The sequence below is a fragment of the Manacus candei genome, unplaced genomic scaffold (genome assembly GCF_025592945.1).
Source record: "Manacus candei isolate 608988 ecotype Guabito, Panama unplaced genomic scaffold, ASM2559294v1 h1tg000023l, whole genome shotgun sequence".
In the NCBI taxonomy this organism is placed as follows: domain Eukaryota; kingdom Metazoa; phylum Chordata; class Aves; order Passeriformes; family Pipridae; genus Manacus; species Manacus candei.
In genome coordinates, this window is record NW_026138071.1 from 23,633,069 (window position 1) to 23,653,292 (window position 20,224).

Sequence of the window (20,224 nt, forward strand, 5' to 3'; positions counted from 1 at the left end):
ACACACTCAAGAATGAGTTGCTGTTTCAAAAACTGGGGTTTGACCTGATTTGGCAGCTCTGAGAGAAAAGCCTTTATCTTTTCAACTGTTTATATTGCACTAAGTTATACTGATTAACTGCTAATGTTTTATTTAAGCTTTTATTTCTAATCCAAAGAAGATCTGCTCAGTAATCCAAAACAAACACAATACTTCTGTGACAGCTACCAGAGAAGTCTGGAAAAGTTGTAATGGAAACTTTCTCTTGGGAATCTTTTTTTTTTATTTATTTAAAATGAATGTATATGTAAGAATTACCCAAAAATAGTAGTAATAATAATAAAAATAAAACAAAATGAAACCGAAGAAAAATCCCACAAACAAACAAAATAAAAAAACTCTACACCAAACTAAAGCAGATTCACATCCTTTAGATCTACAATCCTGTAAAATTCAAATGGAAACAGAAAAAGATCATAAAAATAATCAATTGCTGCTGCCCTTCCCTCTTTTGTGTTAAAGAAAACAATAATAATTAAAAAAGCACTACTTTAACAGAACACCATTGGAATCCAACATTTCTCACCAAGGTTAAATTCCAAACAACTTCTGCCAGGACCTTGTAGTTTTCCTCAAAGTTTTTAGGAAAGAGGTCTTCTGAGCACCACTAAACCAACATTACTCAGCTCAGCCAAAGCTTAAGGAGGAAGATATAATAACCAGTTAGATTTACCCATTAGCCCTATAAATTATATTTAAATCCACCTTTTCTTTCTTTTCCACTTTGCAGGAAATCAGTATTCACACCCATCAGCTCCCACACGTCCCCTCCCATTTAAAAAGGAGCTGAATAAAACTTTTGAGTAATACAAAAATCTCAAGTGTGAGGTGTTTTTTCAATTCATATTCCTGCCTTGCTCTCATTTCCCTGTCATTGTTTTATTTAGCTCAGTCTCTACATGATCTGAAGATTTTTCCAAGCTCTGTAATTAAATTTTAGTTCTATGAAGAAAGAGAAGAGTGGGGGGTGAAAAACTTATAGAGATGTCTCTCCCACAAGCTCCTGTGCTTAGCAGGTGCAATCAAAGCTACATCAATTTTCATGGCCTGTGATCTCTGCTTCAGATTTTATAATTGTTTCTAGACATCAAGCAATTATCGTTTTGCAAAATGGTGAGAAAATGCTTCAGTAGATTTCTTAGCAGCTAAGTTCTAAAAGGAAAAAATGGTGACTTTTTACTCCAAGGGGTAAAAAAACAACAACCAAATACAAATCACACCACTGCAGCAATTTGGAAAAGAGCAGCATTGTGAGGAAGAAGAGAAACACTAAGTTTTGGACCTTTTTTCTGAAAAACACCTTTACGCAGAGGTAGGTTACAGAACTGATGTGGAGAGCAGTGACCTGCCTGCCAGGACACAGGGAAGTTGAAGGTGTGCTGCAAAGACAGAGCAAAGCATTAGCATGCTGAACATGGAGCAGCAAGGCTGTTTGAGATTTCACATCTCCTATAGGAACCACTTCCATCATGCCTCCACAAACTTCCAGTTGTCTCCCAGTGGAGCAAAGACAAAGGAAGAAAAGCACTCTCTGAAGTTACTGGAAGAGGAAAGGGAGGCAGAGTGTGAATGCTGCTGTGGTAGCCAGGGATAACGACATCTAAATCCTGTTTGTGCAAAGGCGAGGGAATGGAGCCAGATGAGGAGGGCAATGCAGCTTCCCAAAGAAAAATTGTTCCCTGGATCAAATCTGACGTAGGTCCTGAGTCCTGCCAAATCCACCCTTTGGCTTTTGGAGCAGCTTGGCTGGAAGCAGACGGTGGAGACTTTGTGAGTAGTCTGGTCCTACGGCCGCGGTGCCAAATGGCTCAGGATTTGCCAGGACTGACTGATTCCTTGTTACCATTTCTGATTTTGCCTGCCCATGTTGCTGAAAACAAAGAAAACCTCCCCAGAGTTAAGCCAGGGGGCACAGAGACTGCTTGGTCACTCAGTGCCTCATGTCAGGAGCTGGTCTCGTCCAAGGCTCCCAAGGCTGGTGCCAGGCACACTGGCCACTTTGTCAGTTGGAAAGAGTTATAGAAAAGCCCTTCAAGAAAATTACCTGAATTATCCCAATTACACTGACGTTAACCTTCTCTGAGCGGCAAATGCACTTCCACACAGGAGGACGCCACTCATTCCCAAGAGACGTTATGTCCTTGGGATCTGAGATCTTAATGGATAAATTACAAGCACAGAGGAAATAGGAGCTGCCTGGGTCTGGTCAGAGGGTTTTTGCAAGTCATACTCTACTCAAGGCAAATGATGTTCAAACAAACCTGACCAGGCAGGTGAGGCACAGGGGGAACTCAGCTCCAAGAGTTCAGACTCCTTGTTGGCATTCAGCAACTCTCCCGTATGTTCCTGTTCAAGAGTCATGAATGTCTCTAAAGGATGCAAAGCAAAAGCTTTCCTTTTAAGTCACTTAGTTGCCTAAAGCACCTAAAACAAAAGCTTTAAAACATCTGCATTTCTCCCACATTTCTACCATTACCTCAGCAAATCAAACCATCTGCAAAAGCTTAATCAACTTTGCTGAACCTGAGAGAGGCTCCATCCACAATCAAAGTGTTATGGAAGATGGGTAATAGTTTCTATGAATACTTGTAGCATTAGAAAAATAATGTTTTTCGTATTTACATCTGTTAGCACAATTAGCAGCTGTGCTGTTGCTCATTTGCACACGCTGCTTAATGTACTTTTTGCTCACTGGGAAGAGGCCTCAAAGGCTGTAACAAGGACACGGAACATAAAATGAGGAGGCAATCCAAGAAAAACCCCAGTGCAGTTCTGTAAATGCAGGAATATTGCAGAAAAACAAATATGTATTCTACTGTGGCTGCCTCAGTTTCAGTGAGAACAACAAACACCAAACAGGGTGGTTGGGGGTGCAGAGGAAGTGAAGGATTTACTGCGATAAATACGGAGATAAATAAATGTAATGACTCACAGGGAGAATTGTTATGAAAAGATGTTTTTGGACTGGGATGGAACTGTTGTTCTTAATAAGACATTAAGCTGCAATCAGAGAGTAATAAAAACCCCACAACAAATATTAAATAGCTTCCAAAAAACCCACATCAAGCCTTCTGAAAGCCTTTTGGGGCTAAATTCTTTTCCAGTGTGGTAAAAGCTTGGAAAGCTGAGGTTTGCCTCTAAGGCAGCAGATCAAATTCTTCCCTTGAGAAGCTCCTTCTGCTTGAAACCCTGTTGGTGTGTGGAGCAGCTGATGTCTGAGTGGCAGGAAAGCCAGGCTGCAAGTTCAGTTACCAGTACTTTGGGATTCATTACAAATGCGAGGGGAAAAAAGCTTCCTTACACCAGAGTTGCCAGGTTTGCCTGACCTAACATGAAGATGTACTTCAGTTCCTCAGATATACCTTGTGGGTGCATTTAATTAGAACAATCCTTCAACATTTTGTAACCCCTATAAAATAAATCAGGAAATAGATATTTGATTCAGTAGCCAGGAATAAGTGTGAGTTATTTTACCTTAAGAAGGTTAAGAACACTTTCATCACATCACAGTTTTGTACTATTAGAAATAAAAAGCAGTGTTGCTGAAAATGTCTGGAAGCAGCTATTTCCTACTGGGAAGAGAGATTTTAAGATATCAAGGCCTGGTGCAGGGCTATCAATTTAAACAAGGTTAAGTGGAAAACCCCATATTAGACAATGGACAGAAATGGGTCCAAGTCCAAATGAAGCTCAAACAGGAGTAAGTAAACAGCACAGCAAGGATAAGACTATGCTAATTTAAGCAACACATGCATTTTTACAATGCACTGATTTTACAAAGATTCATGGGAAAGCACTGTCTGGAGAGCTGTCCTGAAATCTCCTGACATACCTCAACTGCAGATGCAGCATCAGGAAACCCAGCAAAGCCCAAGGGATTCCTGAAGTACTGTAGAAATCACCACATTTGGCAAAACATTTCTTACATTGTTTTAAAAATATTATCTTTTTACTGTTTCTAAGGGTATAGAAATAGCTATATCACCTCAAACTGTTCCTCTGACACAGCCCTGGATCCCACAGTAAACTCTTGGGAACTTTCACCGTAATTTCTTGCCAAGAAAGACTGCGACCTCACAAACTTCACATCAGAGTAATTCAAAGATCACGTGGAAGAGGTGAAAGTAGAGAAGGAGAAATCCACTTTACAGATGAAAACAACTAAAAGTGGTAAGAGGTAATCCAGTGAGATGTTACAAAAAGGAGAGCAGAATGCACGCAAGCAGAGCAGCCAGCATGACACTGTATACAATTTTATAATGGGTTTTACAATGCCACTCTTTCTGCAAACCTTGAGAATTAATAATGCAAGATGATGATGAAGCAGTAGTTTCAAAGCCTTGACCTCAATTACTTCTTTACCAATTTTAACAGCACGTATCTTGCCATTGTCGGGAGTAAGAGCCAGCAGCACTGAAAATGAAAAAATCAGAGTTGTACAAAATCCCCTAAAAATTCATGTATTCAGCAGTGTGCTCCCTAAGTACTTCCAATGTGGCTAAATATGGAAGAGGAAAAAAGACAACTGCAAGTAAAAGTATGCAGATCTCATGATCAGTAGGAAGCAATGGAACTCCCTGTGGTGTTTGAGTGGTTTGTGGGTAGTTCTCTTTACCAGAATAAAGTTCTTAGTGTGCAAGAGTCTGTTTGCAAGCCCTCCTACTTGTGAATGTCAAGCATAACCAGAAAGGGCTTTACAAGACACACATTTAGCAAGCAAAGACAGCAAAATCTGGCCACTTCCAGACTTGCAAATATCATTACTGCCATCCTTGCCCCCTCCACCTTTTGATACCTTTCATCACCTCCTCCCTCCCAGCAAGAACTGTAGTTCCCTCAGCCTCCTCCAGCCCCCTTGGGTTTCACCCAGGTCTCCTTGGCACCAGCTGATGAAGGGCAAAGCTCAGGGTCTGCTCCAAGCTGGACATGCCTGCGGAGCCCACCCGGAGCGGGGCCTGGCAGAGCTGGCATGGGAGGCTTTCCTGGAGGCTCACTCTCTTTGCTGCTGCTGCTGACAGTTTTTGTGACAGCTACAGCAACTGCGTGTAAAGACTCTGCTGCTCTGTCAAATCTGATGGAAATCGGTGTGTGTGTTTAAAAGCTACAGGGATTGAGGGGGAGGCTGGGATGAGGGGATAGATGGATGGTATCACTGCAGAAGCCTTATTCCTTTACCAAAGAAAGACTAAAAAGCAAAGCAATTGCTAAAGGTTCACTTGAGGGAAGCTCTAAGACAAGCTGATTCAGGACAGGTCAGATAAATGGGCAGCAAGGGGACTGAACCTGCTGAACTGCTCAGCAGCACAGAGTCCCAGCAGAGCACTCAAGGGGCCAGCACTGTTCAGTATCTTCATTAATGACCTGGATGAAGGGACAGAGCTTGCTGATGATATAAAAGTGGGAGGTGTGGCTGATACACCATCCAGAAGGACCTCAACAGGCAGAACCAGAGAGAGCAGAACTTCAGGAGGTTCAACAAAGGAAATGCGAAGTCTTGCCCACCAACAACGCCACCCACCAGCACACGCTGGGGACTGGCAGGCAGCTCTGCAGAGAAGGACGTTGAGGTTCCGATGGTCACCGAGCTGACCATGAACCACCAAAGACAACCACTACCATCCTGGGCCACACTGAGCAGTGGCAGCAGGTCAAGGGAGGTGATCCTTGCACTCCACGCAGGCCTGATGAGACACAAATGGAGTGTTACACTGAGCATAAGCAAGAAAGAACACAGAAATGTTTCCATCAAGACCTTTAACTTGCAGTTACATTAAAAACACAAGATTATTTTCATGCAGCCTGAGAGCTGTCTTGCAAAATTTTCCAGAGTCTCTTTACTCAGTTTTATCATCATCCATCATTTTATATTTCTTCAAATTATTCTGCTGCTGTTATCAGAATATCAAACTGACAGACTCGAAAATGATATTCAACTTTTATCAGAGAAGTGAAAGGATAGAAAACAGAAATCCTTCAAAAACAAGAGTGGCACTGAGGTTGACACATCTATCCATACCACAGTGACACACCAAACATAGGAACATTTTGTTAAAAAGTATAATTTTTAATCTTGGGGAATGGAGGAGGAAAGCGTCAGGCTTGTCAACTCAGTAATTCCTTTATGCTCAGATCCACAGAAACTCTTTTGTTCTACACCTAATTACTATTATCTCATATTCCAATATGTAAAACACCAGATTGTTCAGTTTAAAATATATGAATGGAATCCCCTCTTTCCTCTACCCAATTACAGTTTTACAGTCTAGGAATCTTTAATCGAAAAATTACTTTAAACCTGACGCGCCTCGCAGTTCTGAATCTCTCCCCACTTACAGCAACTTACCTTATTCACATTAAATTGATTGCTTTTAAGGATAAGGCAAAAGCTTCCTTTCCCTTTTCACCTATTTTAGTAGCTATCTGTAGTGTACTGCCTTGTTCAGGAAATTACCCTCCTGATGGCAATCTTTGTTTTTATTTTTAAAAAGATGGACATTTAATCACACACAAGAAAAAAATTTCCTTTCAGCCCAGGAATTATAGCTGAGACTGCCTGTAGAATAGAGTCAATACATCATGGATGAGTGGCCACCCATCATAAGCCACTGCCAAGCCACTCAGAGCAACTCTCCCCTCAGCAGCACAGGGGAAATGGTTTCAAACACCCTGGCAGAGCCTCTTTTTGTCAGCGTGAGGCAGTGCCAGAGGCTCCTCCAGGGAGGGTATGTGACTCCTTCAGCCACAGGAATTACTGCCAGGGACTCAGACTTAAGTCTTGCACTGATTTCCTCGCCAAATGTTCTTCACTCTGTTTATCACAACCACGGGCTGCCTGCAGGGTTGGAGTTTGTAAGACATAAGAGAGAAAAGAGCCAGGACAAGTCTCAGCTGTGACTGCAGTCAGTGCAGTCCAATGCTGATTTAAGCCACAGGCCAAGCTCAGTCCTGACAATCAGAAAAAGAATTTATTTTGCAGGCAAATAAAAAAAAGCAGAATGTCAAACTTAAATTAAAAAATTGGCTGCTTCTTCCCTTGTGCATTTTAGCTTATCTGTGTAACGGGAACCTTTGGCACCTACAAGTACAAAGGGCAGCACAGCAGAGAAAAGCAGTCTGTCTTTACTCCTTCAAAACTGAACTTGTCAGAGCAGAGATAAAACAGGTGAGAAAGGCTATCTGTGTAGGAACATTACAGAAAGACTGAGACATTCACGTCAAAATTAAGGAAAGGATAAGGAACAGAATGTAATTTAAATGTCAGGGTATTAATGCAGGACTAAGAGGATCCAAATGAATGCCCAGCCCCCCACTGTTCTATTGTCCTACCCAGAGAGAATCATTTTCTTCTCTACATCACTGCAATTCTCAACAGCAGAGTACCGAAAATCACAATGAGCTCTCCATCAGCATGCTTGTTTCCACTGATGAAATGCCCTAAATAAGAGCTAGGCATTAGATTTCAAACTTAATTTACAGTTAATTGACTCAAATTGATTTAGAGTGAACTGAGAATACCCAAAAATCTCTGGCCCTTGCTACCTGAGTAGAGAGAGGTGATAATGTCCTCATCTGCTTCAAGGCTCCAGCAATTTGGATAACTAAGTCCCCGCCACAAGAAACTATGCTCAAAATTGCAATGTTGCCTGGCCAAACTAGATTTGTAGACACCAGATCCCATTCTATTCACACAAACATAAGTGTCAAATATATCTACAAATTCTATTGTAAACCAAAATTAACCACTTAATGATATTGGAATTAAAAAAAAAAACAAACTTATTTTTCTTTAAACCCATTTTTCAGTTTATGATTAAAGATATCAAAATGAAACTATTTACAATGACTGAAATCATTATAAGGAAAATCAATAGAAGGTGAAAAGTTTGGCTTGAGTGCAGTCAATGGAGAAAAACCCCAAATTTGCAGTGGTGAAATGTTCATTGTCATTCCTGATGAAGCAAAGAAGAGCCTGAAACCAAAAGATCATCTTTGTTGTCACTTGTTACATCTTTCAGGGTTATCTACCTATTTAAACTAATGTTTGACAAACATCTGTGAATTTTCAGCAATAAAGAGAATATCCAAAAACATGTCCAAACCTGGTTTACTCGTCCCCCTATGAAATGTAATCCCTATTTCTTTTTCTAGAGGGATTTCAGCTCAGGGGTTCATGTGCTCAATGATACTGAAGAATCAAAAGCAGCTGTTGTTTTCTCTGACAAGCACTGTAAGTGCTGTGCAAGTTATAAAGGACTTATTTTGACTTGAGGGATATGGCAATACCTCAGGCAGTGTCAGATGGGTGCAGTAATGCAAGAAACCCAGCTCCCTCCAGCTCACATTTCACTGCTGGGGAGTACAGACCCCAACAGGCTCTTCTGGCCAGCAGAACCATTAAAAGTTGCTTCTGTTGATGCAGCCAAATAAAACACAGTAAAAACAATTGTCCAATGCTCCAGGATAAGTGTCTGTAATCCAAGTACCACTTAGAGTGCCTGACATTGTGGAGAGCACCATCTAATCAGAGAAGTAGTCATGTAATAACCAGCATCCTTACGATATCCCCACATGAGGAAATCCAGTGGGATGCTTGAATAGGGGGCTCTGAATAGACATGGCTGTTGAATTGTTCCTAGAGAACTCATAGAGAGCCTGATTTTCTTCCAGTGTTAAAACAGTGCTAAAATTAACATGGCTGCCCCATCCATGGAAGTGCTCAAGGCCAGACTGGACAGGGCTCAGAGCAACCTAGTCTAGTGGAAGGTCTCCCTGCCTGTGGCAGGGGGGTGGAAGAAGATGGTCTGGAAGGTCCTCTTCCAGCCCAAACCATTCTGTGATATTACATGGAAAGTAATTTGGAAGTTACATGGTAAATATTTTACTACAGAAATAAAGATCTTTCAAGACAGCAGGAAAAAATATTCTGGCTTTGTAGATTTTGTTACTGAATTATTCACACTACTGACAAGGCAGGCAGTCCAAGATTTTTCAAGTCTTTCAAGCTGAAGTTTCCTCTAAAGTCTGCCAACACAGGGCTAGAATCCATAGAAAAGACCCACTCCCTGACAACACTTCATTTGGCAGCTGTAACTAATCCCCTTTTCTCCATTTACTTTGCCAAAATGAATGCAGGGCTAACCAAGGTAATATTTGAAGTCAAGCACCAACCTGGTGCTGGAAAGAAATTCCAGAAAATTCTGTATATTGCTGATCTGCCACTCCCTTATGCCAGATTCAAGAGGTCATCAAATGAAACTCCACTCTTTTGACACAAGTTCAGTGTGCTTGACTGATGTGTGTGCAAACTGGCTTTGTGGCTAAGAACACAAACAAGCAGGATGCTGTCAGACTTCACATTGTGCTAAGAGAGCCAGCAGACCCAAAAACACTAGCAGGGGGCTTTTGCTCTGGCTGCAGGAGTGTGACCAAGTGCCCCAAAATCCTTGCCTTTAATCAAGGAACAGCCAGCACCACCAGGTACTCCACACAAGGTGGAAGATGCTTCTTGACTCCAGTTTTTGATGTGTTCATACCAAAATTCTCGTGTGCAGCTTTTGAGTGACAGGTGTGCCCGCATGCGTCTCTCTGAGCTGTTCTAGGGCAGGAAGCTACTCTGTCTCAATAAATTACAAAACAAATCAGATGAAAGCAGAGATTCAAGCAAGCAGCACAGAGTTGTCAGTCGTGGATTGGAGGTTCCTGACGATCACGCAGCAGCCACCAGGCCGGCAACGTGACACACCAGATCCCAGAACTCTGCACAATTAGCAAAATACCAGGCTCACATTGGAGCTCGATATTATATTACATCCCTCCAGTAACAGCAAGGTCCAGTTTGTTTTATCTCCACTCATTTATGCAGGATTACATTAGGGTGCAGTTAACCCAGGATTACATTAGGGTGCAGTTAACCCAGGATTACATTAGGGTGCAGTTAACCCAGCAGCCTCGAACAGCTGCCATCCCCCTGCAACCCTCGGTCAGCCTTTGTTCCTGTGAGCAGCAGACAATCTGTATTCGCACCTCATTACCCCCCTGGGGCCTGCAGGAACAGTAAATACATTTTCACGTGCCACGATGACAGGGAGGAAGGGCAATAGCTAATGCTGTTTTCTGGAACAGCTGCTGAAAGATCAGTGCAAAACTAAAGATCCATCCTGAGAAACTCTGAGTGGTCTCAATTCTTTTTCAACTGAAGGAGAAGCCCAGGGCACACAGAACTTTGCATATTTAGATGCACTGTATGATTTTACTTGCGTTTTCCAAGCTACCACTAAGTGTTCCACTCCAACCTGATCCTTCTGCTCTGCCAATAATTGATAAAGATGCTTTCTCAATATCCTGAAGAGGTTGTCAACTAATGCTTTGATCACCTACGTTCTTCATTTGGTTGGCTTGACAGATGAAAGCAGGGGTTTATTACTAAAACATTTTCAGCTTTCAGTTCCTTATTATGTTACCAGCCAGGCTTTAGGGAACAAACTTTGATACAAGAATGTGCCTGTTTTTTAAGCCCTTAAAAATAACTGAGTACAACCTCAAAGCATCTAACAGTTGGGTGTATTCAGTGAGGGACTAGAGGGCAGAACTGGCATTCAGCTAAGTGACACCTCTTGGGAGATGGACTTCAGCTACACAGGTCAAAATACATTAAGCTTGTAAAGCTGAGGGGAGGATCACAAAAGAGTACTGACCTTTTAAATCCCCATTTGTGTCCCATGAGTAGGATAAAGCCTGCACAGAACTAAAAGAGACAATAGTTGTGGACTCTGAACTCACAGAGCTCTGCACTTGCAAACACATGTGCTGCAGTGATGGTTTCCAGATCGGACACAGGGGCACTGCAAAGGCTCCCTTCTAAACACGAGTACTCAGCCAGATGTTCCCACAACCCAGAGTGGGCTTCACCTGGACCATGTGTGCAGGAAACACCACTTGGTGAAGAAGCAGCGAGCACAGCACAGGATAGAAGAGCTACCAAGAAGCCTCTGTAGCCAACCTGCAAACTCAAAAATTTACACTTTAATCAAAAATACTTTCAGCCAACGGAACTGTCAAGTGTGAAAGATAATTTAGTCAGAAGGCTCTTCAGTAAAATCTGCTCATCACTTACGAGCACCTGGCACAACTGACACCACTGCTCCTCCAGCACCAGCTCAAACACATTAATAATTAAATAAAATTTTTAAAGAGCACCTTAAAATAAATTCAAGTAAATGCTTTTGAAATAGTTTCTCTGTTCCAAGGCAAATTTTCCAGCTGTCTTGAGTCATCACTAAACCCTTAGTGTTTGAACTTAATAATAATAAAAGTAACGATCAGAATTCTCCATATATCATTGTCACTGTTTGAATACAAAATTTTATAGGGATATGTCTGGAAACTGGAAAAATTTCCAGCTAGCTGTGAAACTATTTGCAAGGGCGAAAAGCCTGACAAAGAGAACTGGGTTAAACATAATGCATGAATGAATTAAGTGAGCATTATTTTTTAAAAATTCCTCAGGGAAGGCATTAAAGAAAACAGTTTGCCACTAAAAACCTTTGGAGTGCATTCCCTGGACCCAATCCAATAGAGACAAGCATTCCGATGGAAACATGTTAAAAACTTGGGTAATAGAGAGTTGGTATTTGACTTCTGACCCACCCACATGCTTTTGCTACTCTGCAAAATAAAACCATTTCAACTGTTCTCAGTTTAAGGAACACTGCCCATCACAGGAACACATAACTTCACATAATTCCTAACTATCTGAAAAATAAAGTGCTTGTTTAGAGTTATTTCCAGTGCTTTTTACCACAAATATTATCTCCTCTGAAATGTACAGTGACAAGATGCAGCATCCATGGACCATGAAATTTTATTCATTATATTTTATATAATGCATCTTACATTGAAGTGCCTTTTACAGAATCTTGGATAATTTTGGTGACTTACTATCCAAACAAACTGTTTTGCACCCAAATTGGCCAATGATCACTACAGATCAGTGGTTAATATTTCTAATTCCCAGACAGATTTACTTCAAGACACTTAACTGCTAACAGATCCAGCAAGCAGAAAACCCATGAAGAACATCTGCAGGAAAGATTTTGCTTCCAGCTACACAAACCCAATTAATTTAAAGCTGAAGAAATGTTCTTGCAGGTCACTCAGTCTCCCATTTATGAAGAGGTGAACCAACCCAAATGCTTAAAGCAAGGGAAGTTAACTCACTAAGTGATGCCCTCCCTACAGCGGTCACGGTACCTCTGCCCTCGGGCTCTGCAGCCTAAAGGAATTAAACCACACTGGCCCTGAGTTTTACACTAAGTCAAAGATAAAACCCCCCAGAAAATCAGAGTCTAAGCAGTTTGGAGGTAAGGAAGAAAATAAGCAAGTTATAAATAAGAATCCTCCTGCAGATGCTTCATTCCTTTCCACCACAGATACTGAGCTGGTGTCTCAAGTGAAGGGCAGCAGTTCACATTACTGGGTTGTTTCAATCAGCAAAGGTCTACACTGAAGACCTGTAACAGCCACTGCCAGCTGCTCCTTCTATTTCTGTTAAGTTTGGGATGGCTCTGGAAAAGTGGCAAGGGAAAAGACCTGCCCTCTTCTGAATAGAAAGAATCTCTGCAGAAGCTAAGTGCTCAAATGCCTACCTGAATGCCTTTGATGTAAAAATGATAGCAAAGAGCTGGTATGACAGAGAAACAGAAAAGTTACTGTAAGATCACTTAAATGAATTACTTTAAACCAGAAGACCTGGTGAAGAAACACAGATAGTGAATATTTTCTTCCTCCAAACTTCCGAGTTTAATTTTATTTTGTGTTACTGTTTGTCTGCTTAGAGGATCCAACACACCTCTGACATCCCAGCATTTATATTGTGCTTTCCATTCAGATGCACCAAAGAGCATTTCAAACAGACAGATCTTCTGAGATATGAAACTACATTAATAGAAGATGACTAACTTCAAAGTGACCAATGACAAGAGATAAAGAAGAATCCAAATTTGAAGACATTATTTAGTTTCAAATGCATTTCTTGAGCTACCTAGAAAAATGGATTTTCAAGGAAGACTTAAATCTAAATGTAATTATGCCCTTATTATGTACAAGCACAGAAATAAAAAGCCAGGAGGATAAAAGTACAGCTGGGTATGACATTATTCTGGAAGAGCTTTTAGAAGAAGCAGATCTGAAATCATACACAGGCGGTGAGCTCTGGCACTTTTCAACTGTCTGAAGCAATAATCAGTCTAAGGACAAAATTACTCAGAGATAAAAGATCCCAAATCTGCCAGCTCCTGTATTTAGCACCTCGTGGGATAGCTTGGAAAGGAAAGCACAGGGCTCCCAGTCTGTGTGGCAGATTGGTTTATAGTATTAGATAAAACCTGCAGTGAGACACAAGAACAGAAATCCCCTTCCACTTTGAGAATGTGCTTCCCAGGCCAGACTTAGAAAACTTAGTAGGCTCTTAGTAGACTTAGCTTCTGATGGAAAAAGACCAAACCCACAAGCAAAAGAAAAAAGAAAAAAAACAACTCAGGATGAGATCATTCTTGGTGCAAAAGAAGTTTTACCATTCCAAGTTGTTGCTGGGTTTTGGTGGCTCCAGAACTAAAGAGGTTATCCTGGGAAATGACAGTTGCAGAGGGACAATTCTGGGGGCAATTCAGCTCACTGTACTTCCAAAGGGATGCCTAAAGATCTTCTACGGACACATTTGTATTTGTTCCTTATTTATGCTCATTACTTACTTACAGACCTGTTGATGAGAACCTTCTCCTTCAATGACTCACTTGTTTTCAGAAGGTATCTGGTCCAGGCACTGCATATTGTCACTGCTGGTTCTTGCCCAGTTGCCCAAGGAAGGGTTTCACAGAATGGTTTGGGTTGGAAGGAACCATAAAGTTCATCTCTCCCACCCCCCTGCCACAGGCAGGAACACCTTCCACTAGACCAGGTTGCTCCAAGCTCTGCCCAACCTGGCCTTGAACATTTCCAGGGATGGGGCAGTCACAGGGCAAATGTTTGAGAAATTAAGATTGTTCTATAAAAAAATCCTGAACTGTGTGCTGTTTAAGGACTCTAAAAAAACTGCACACAATTATGAAAGGTTATAAAAGCTCTTCAGTGAAATATGAAATACGTAGACAGTAACTGTTCCTAATTATGAATGGAATTTCTAATGGAATTAGATTAGTGCTCTCACTAGTAAAGACAAGGCGACACTCCTCAAGTAATTCAAGGAAAACGTTCATCCCAGAAGATTCATTAAAACAACCTCCAAAGACTGCAAGCAATTGAAAGGAGATTTTTTTTTAAGCCTAGTTTCCTAAGGAACTGAGGCTATATAGGGCAATTAAAATCCTAAGAGGAAACCTTAAGAGGTAGCTTCAGATTTCATAATACCATGAACATTATAAATTCATCTCCACAGAAATAACCCTGAAAAAACCCCTTATTTTCTTTATTACCAAGAGAAACCTTTAATTAAAAAAAAAAGTAAAAAAAAAAAGAATCACAAAAGTCAATCCAGAATCAAACTCCTCCACACAAATCTATGCAAAATAATTCAGTGTTAAAGTATCAAAACAACAGCTCCAAGCTTGGCTACTAAAGTAGCAGTGAAAAAAGGCAGGGAAGCAATTAATACTCCCTTTCCTGACACGAGCAGAAGACAGAGGGGGGGAAAGGCAAAACCAAGACCCCTTTTTTGCACAGGGTTGGTGTGCCACATGTCTTTTAAAACCAGGCAGAAACTGGGAAATGCATCAAAGCAGGTACAGATCAGGACAGCTGGCACCTGGACTGCATGCTGGAAGCAGCAAAATGACCCCTCTACATCCAAGAGCAACTCGATGTTTCCAGAGCCAGTTAATGATGAGTCTCACAGCAGCTCCCACTCCTCTGGCTGGGATGAGCAAACGGATGGTCACAAAAGTGAGGCGTTAATGACCTTCTTTGATCTAATGATCACCAGAGCCCTGGAGGCAGCAATGAACACCTACCCTTTAGTGCATTCCCGAACTTTAAAATTGGAAATTTATGTCACTGCTTTCCAAGGAGCATGCAAATAAAATCAAGACTCACTGAACTAAGTAAAAAGTTTAAGATGGATTCCTGGCAAGCACACACTTATTCCCATTAGACTTCTCAGCTTTGGCACTTCAGAGCTGCAGGTAAATACAACAAGCTGGATTTTCTCAAGGGTAAAAAACTCCTCCTGGAGTGCAATCTACCTTACTCATTCCCAAGGACATGGCACGAAGTGTTTCTAGGCACTGAATGCTGACAGATGAGTTTCACCGAGAAGATGGGAAGGTCATGCAGGGAAACAGCACAGGGTGATGTTACTCAGTTTCTCCTACTGAAACAACTCCAGATCACATGGATGAACCAGTAAATCAGTATTTGCTCATCTGCAGTACGACCAAACGTGCTTTAGCCTTTTAAATTGCACCAAATACAAGGCAAATACAAGTAAAACAGGACACAGCATTAGCATTCCTCATATGGCAGGTCTAGGTGAAAAAGAAAGCTAAAGAGTATTTGAAAACACATTTCTACTTTAAGCCACATGAAGAATGCAATGAATCTTCCTGTTGTGTGTTGTACATATGGCTCTGAAATGTTTTTTGGCGAAAGTAAACACTACTAGGAAATGTAAGGGCTTTTAAGGGCCCCAGAGAATTGCAATGTCCTGAGGTAGTATCTCAAAACAACCATGACAGATGGACATATGGAAAGTATTCTCCAGATTTCAGCTAACAAATCACAGACACTGCACCCACAGCACCTCTAGCTCAGGAATACACAAGTCCTGAACTACTAAGCTCATTTGATTCTGCATGACCAAGTTATATCCCTGTTCCTTCAGTATTCAGCCTACCTGGTTGCCACAGAGAGCAAATCAATAAAAGTTCTATTTGTTCACTGTATAAAACTGCAAATCCTACAATTTTTAGCTCATTGTCTTTAAATGAGTAGTCACTAAAACTTCAGCACTTGCTCATTGCTTTGGAATTCGTGGAATTGATTCGACTGACAATTAATGGCTCTGGTCATCCATCTAATTACTGATAGGCTGATGTCTCTGCTAAATCCAAAGCAGTCTCAGCTCATTAACTAGTAACAGCTTCTTTAAATTCAACAAAAACACTCATACCACCAAACTGCTGAGATTGTATCAGTGTGAGAAGACTGAACACTGGGAAACACCGTGATTAGTTTACACAGAGACATCGGTCATCCTTTATTTCAATTTACTGAGCTCTAAACCAAGAGAGGATGATTGATCATCTTCCAGCAATTGTGACCTAACTGCAGAGCAATGTGGGTACCAGGAATGTTCTAAAAAGTAGTGCTGCAAAAATGAACAATGCAAACTTCCCCTAAGCTGGAAACAATTATGAGTTAAATGAAGGCAGAGGGGGGAAAAAACCAAACAAGGGGAACCTACAATTTTATCTGAATGCTTTATTAAATGCCAAAAGTCACAGTGAATGAGTTTGCAAGAAGATTTCAGCTTAAAAACTGGTTGAGTGTGGAAATTGGCAGCAGATCTGCAGAAATACAGATCTGCTAAAGAGGATGCAGTCAACACGTCAGAGGGCAAATCCACTCTCCGGAGCGGCCTGCATGGGCTGGAAGAAAGGCCAACAGCCACCACAGGAGGCCCAGCAAGGTCAAAGATACAGGCCCACTGCTGGGACACACCCAGAGCCTGCATGGAGACAGTCCCACATGCTTGGGCTGGGACCAGCACTGCTGGGAAGGCCTTGGCACTTTCATGGTTAGGCTTCGTGAACAAAGATTAAGGAAGGCTCTATCCTCAGCACTAGGAGAGGCTGAAGCAACAGGGCTTGGTGGTAAAGAGGAGAAGGGCTGGGGGGGACCTGAGAAACAGCCTCCCTGTAGTGATGAGACAGTTACCAAGAGACATGAGAAGATGACAAGAGAACATGAGATGGAGTTCATAAGCTGGAAGGGGGGACATGTCACTGCCTACATGGAGAAATATTACCATGTGGGTACCTAAACTCTGGAACACCAATATTCCTTGATGACAACCATAAAATAAGCTCACAATGGGCAAAACTGAAGCCTTACAAACTGGATCTCAATGATGAGGAAATCACCTGACCAGTCCCACTGAATGCAGACAACTACAGAGTCCTACCTCTGCAAAACTCTGCCACACAAAATGGCAGATAACACCAGCTGTCACCAAAAAGGCTTTTTGACAAAAACAACCAGTTACAACATAGGTCTCTAGAACACTTCTGATAAGAAGGTAGTTTTTTTGGATACAGAGGGCTAGGAAGTCTGAATGTTGAGATAACCTCTTTGTCCAACATTTGTGAAAACAAATGTTCATGACTCTGCCCAAATTTGTTGTACAGCCTTCCAAAAAGTCACTGGTACCTGGCAAAAAAGTTTATGACTAAAGCTACATAAACAATCACACGTACTTTAAAAAATAATTTGTATAAAAGACTTGATGCTCCCTGGTTGAAGGAAGCTGGAAGGGACCAAGTTCAGTAACTGGAGCTGAAGTTGATCCTGGAGGGCTGGAAGCTGAAGGTGTACTCAGATCTCAGGTAAGAGAGGTTAATGCATTATAAAACTCAAGCTCTGAATTTTGCATCATTTTTACATCTTAGAACAAGGCTGCTCCCCCAAAAGTCACAACTGTGAGCTCAGTTATAAGCCACAGATTTAATGCAAAAACGAAGAGGTCCTTTACACAGGAAGGGATCACAACTGTCCCTTCTAGCCTGATCTAACACAAACATTCCCAGCACAGCTGTTTTCTAAGAATCAGTAATAAGGATTTGATATTTCTGATGTGACTTCTTCCAGCATCTGCAAGGCAGGAGTCATTTGTGATGACTTAAAACCAGCCTGTGCAACTGAACAAAACCCAGCATTTTCAATAGCCAGAGGCAAGGCCTTGGATTAACTGTTAACCTCTGGGGCAGCCACATTTAGCCTGGAATGTCAGCTGAGGGACTCCACGATTTCAAATCTGAAATGACTTCAGTGAAATACTGAGTCATCTCCTCTGGGAGAAACACAGGAGACAGCTTGAGGTACACGTGGTTTGGCTGTTCCATGCCACACACTCCCGTGCTGTCAAGGTTCTCCTGCAGGATCTGTCAGACACAGATGTCTCTGTACAAAACTATTTGTATATAGATACATTTGCACATATCTTTGCACAGACACTGTGCATGTGAGCACATGCATTACATATACACTATTTCTGTCATTGATTACACATGTAAAAACACCTCAGGGAAAAGAAAATTAATTAGCATTCCCATATTAATCATATGGAGCATTTCAAGTATTTTCTTAAGAGCCAGGATGGGACCACTGCAGTCTGACTCTACAACAAAGTGTTTATATGCTACATGACATCTATACCAGAGAAAGAAAAATGCTAACTCAGGCTGCAATTGCATCCTCTGAGCGGCCTCTTCTCTCCCTTGCATAATTTATTCTCTCCACACAGGCATCACTGGTTTTTATTGATGTTGCTGTAAGACGTACTACAGAAAACCAAGCACTACCTGGTGCTGTCACTACCAATGAAACACCTCCACTAAATTCAAATAAGCTCCCAAAAAGAGTTAACTTGGCAGAATATGAATTTTACAGATGCCTGGGAGGAGAACCCTTAGAGTTTACTAAATAAGAAGTGCTCGTTCCAAAAATATTTGTAATTCAGAAGAGTGTCAAAAACCCACTCAATTTCCTTCTCATTTCTTCCGCAGCTGCTGTTACCTGAAAAAGCCAAACAACTCTCATGCTATCAGTGTAGCAGGACCTATTTTGAGCACTCACCTCTGTTTTTGAGGGAGGTGTGTTTTACAAATCAGGTAACATTCTTCCTTCCTGTGGATTCCCAAAATTTCCAACATCTGAGCAAGGCTGAGAGGTGCAAGACAGCAATTTCATAGCATTTCATCACCCTCTGGGGAGTGGACACTTTGGGAAGTAGTCTGGCTACTCTGAGGTGTAACAATTTACTCAAAGCACTGATAAGCTACAAATTTTCCCAGCAAGAGACTGGAGAATAATTCAGGCTAACAATGCAACCAAAGAAAATTATTCAGCCTTCCCTACACTGGTTTTGTTTCCCTACACTGGTTTTTGTTGTACCCCCTCAGTGACCAGTTCAGTGTTTTATGGTTTGGAAGGGGTCCTGGGAGGTGATTCTCCCCCTCTACTCTGCTCTCGTGAGCTTGGAGCTACGGGGAGGTATCCCTGCCCATGGCAGGGAAGTTGGAACAAGATGGTCTTTAAAGCCCCTTCCAACCCAAACAATTCTATGATAAAACAAAGCCACAAAAAACCCTCTCTTTCAAGGTAGGTTTCTAGAAATTTTTTCTCAATATATGTTTACAGTCTCATCCCAGCCCTACAAACCTTGATAAATACCAGAATAGCTACAACATTTCATTAATCAAAAAACAGCTGGAAAGATGGAACTTGCAATCCTGATATTTCCTCTTGAAAAAATGAGATAAATTAGGTGCACTGCCTGACTGCATTTTCAATGAACTCTTCAAATCAACACTTACCTGGAAGCTTTCTTCCATCTTAGAGGTTAACCCCCACAAAAGTATCAGAAGGATTTAATTAAAACAGGAGATCTTGAGCATGCCAAGTGTAAGTTCTGTGTGCTTGAGGAATTAATCTATATAATAAAATGTGATGCCATTCTGGACATTGATACAAGGAAGAAGTTAGCACTTTTGTTCATCTCTACCTCCAGACACCCTCTCAAGCTGAGCAGTACATTTTCACCAGGCCACTAAGCAAGAACACGTTTTGACCCAGTCCGTAATGCACACGTTAAAATTAGGAGCAGTAACAAGAAAATAAAGCTTCCACTCCTCTCCTGGCCTTTAAATATGCCCAGGTTTTTCCTGGTTTTATAAAAGCATGACAGATGTAAGAGTTGTGAAAAAAAAGTTGCCTTTGGATAGAGATAGAAAAAGAGATCTTTTCACAGGTGTTTTAGGGTAAAGGCTACTCACGTCACTGCGACAAACCAACCCACTGTCACTTGCTGCACAGAACATGTACAACTTCAGGGAAACAATCTCAGAAACGAGAAGGAAAAGATCATCTATTTTGGGGACATGACTACATTATGGTCAACAATTCCAGCATATGGTGA

The 20,224-nt window shown here is 41.4% G+C and overlaps 1 protein-coding gene across 3 annotated transcripts in view; it reads right to left on the minus strand.

Annotated features, from left to right (window-relative positions):
• Positions 1-20,224, minus strand: part of UBE2F (ubiquitin conjugating enzyme E2 F (putative)) — a 66,016-nt gene that overhangs the window by 6,853 nt on the left and 38,939 nt on the right. The window lies entirely within an intron of this gene.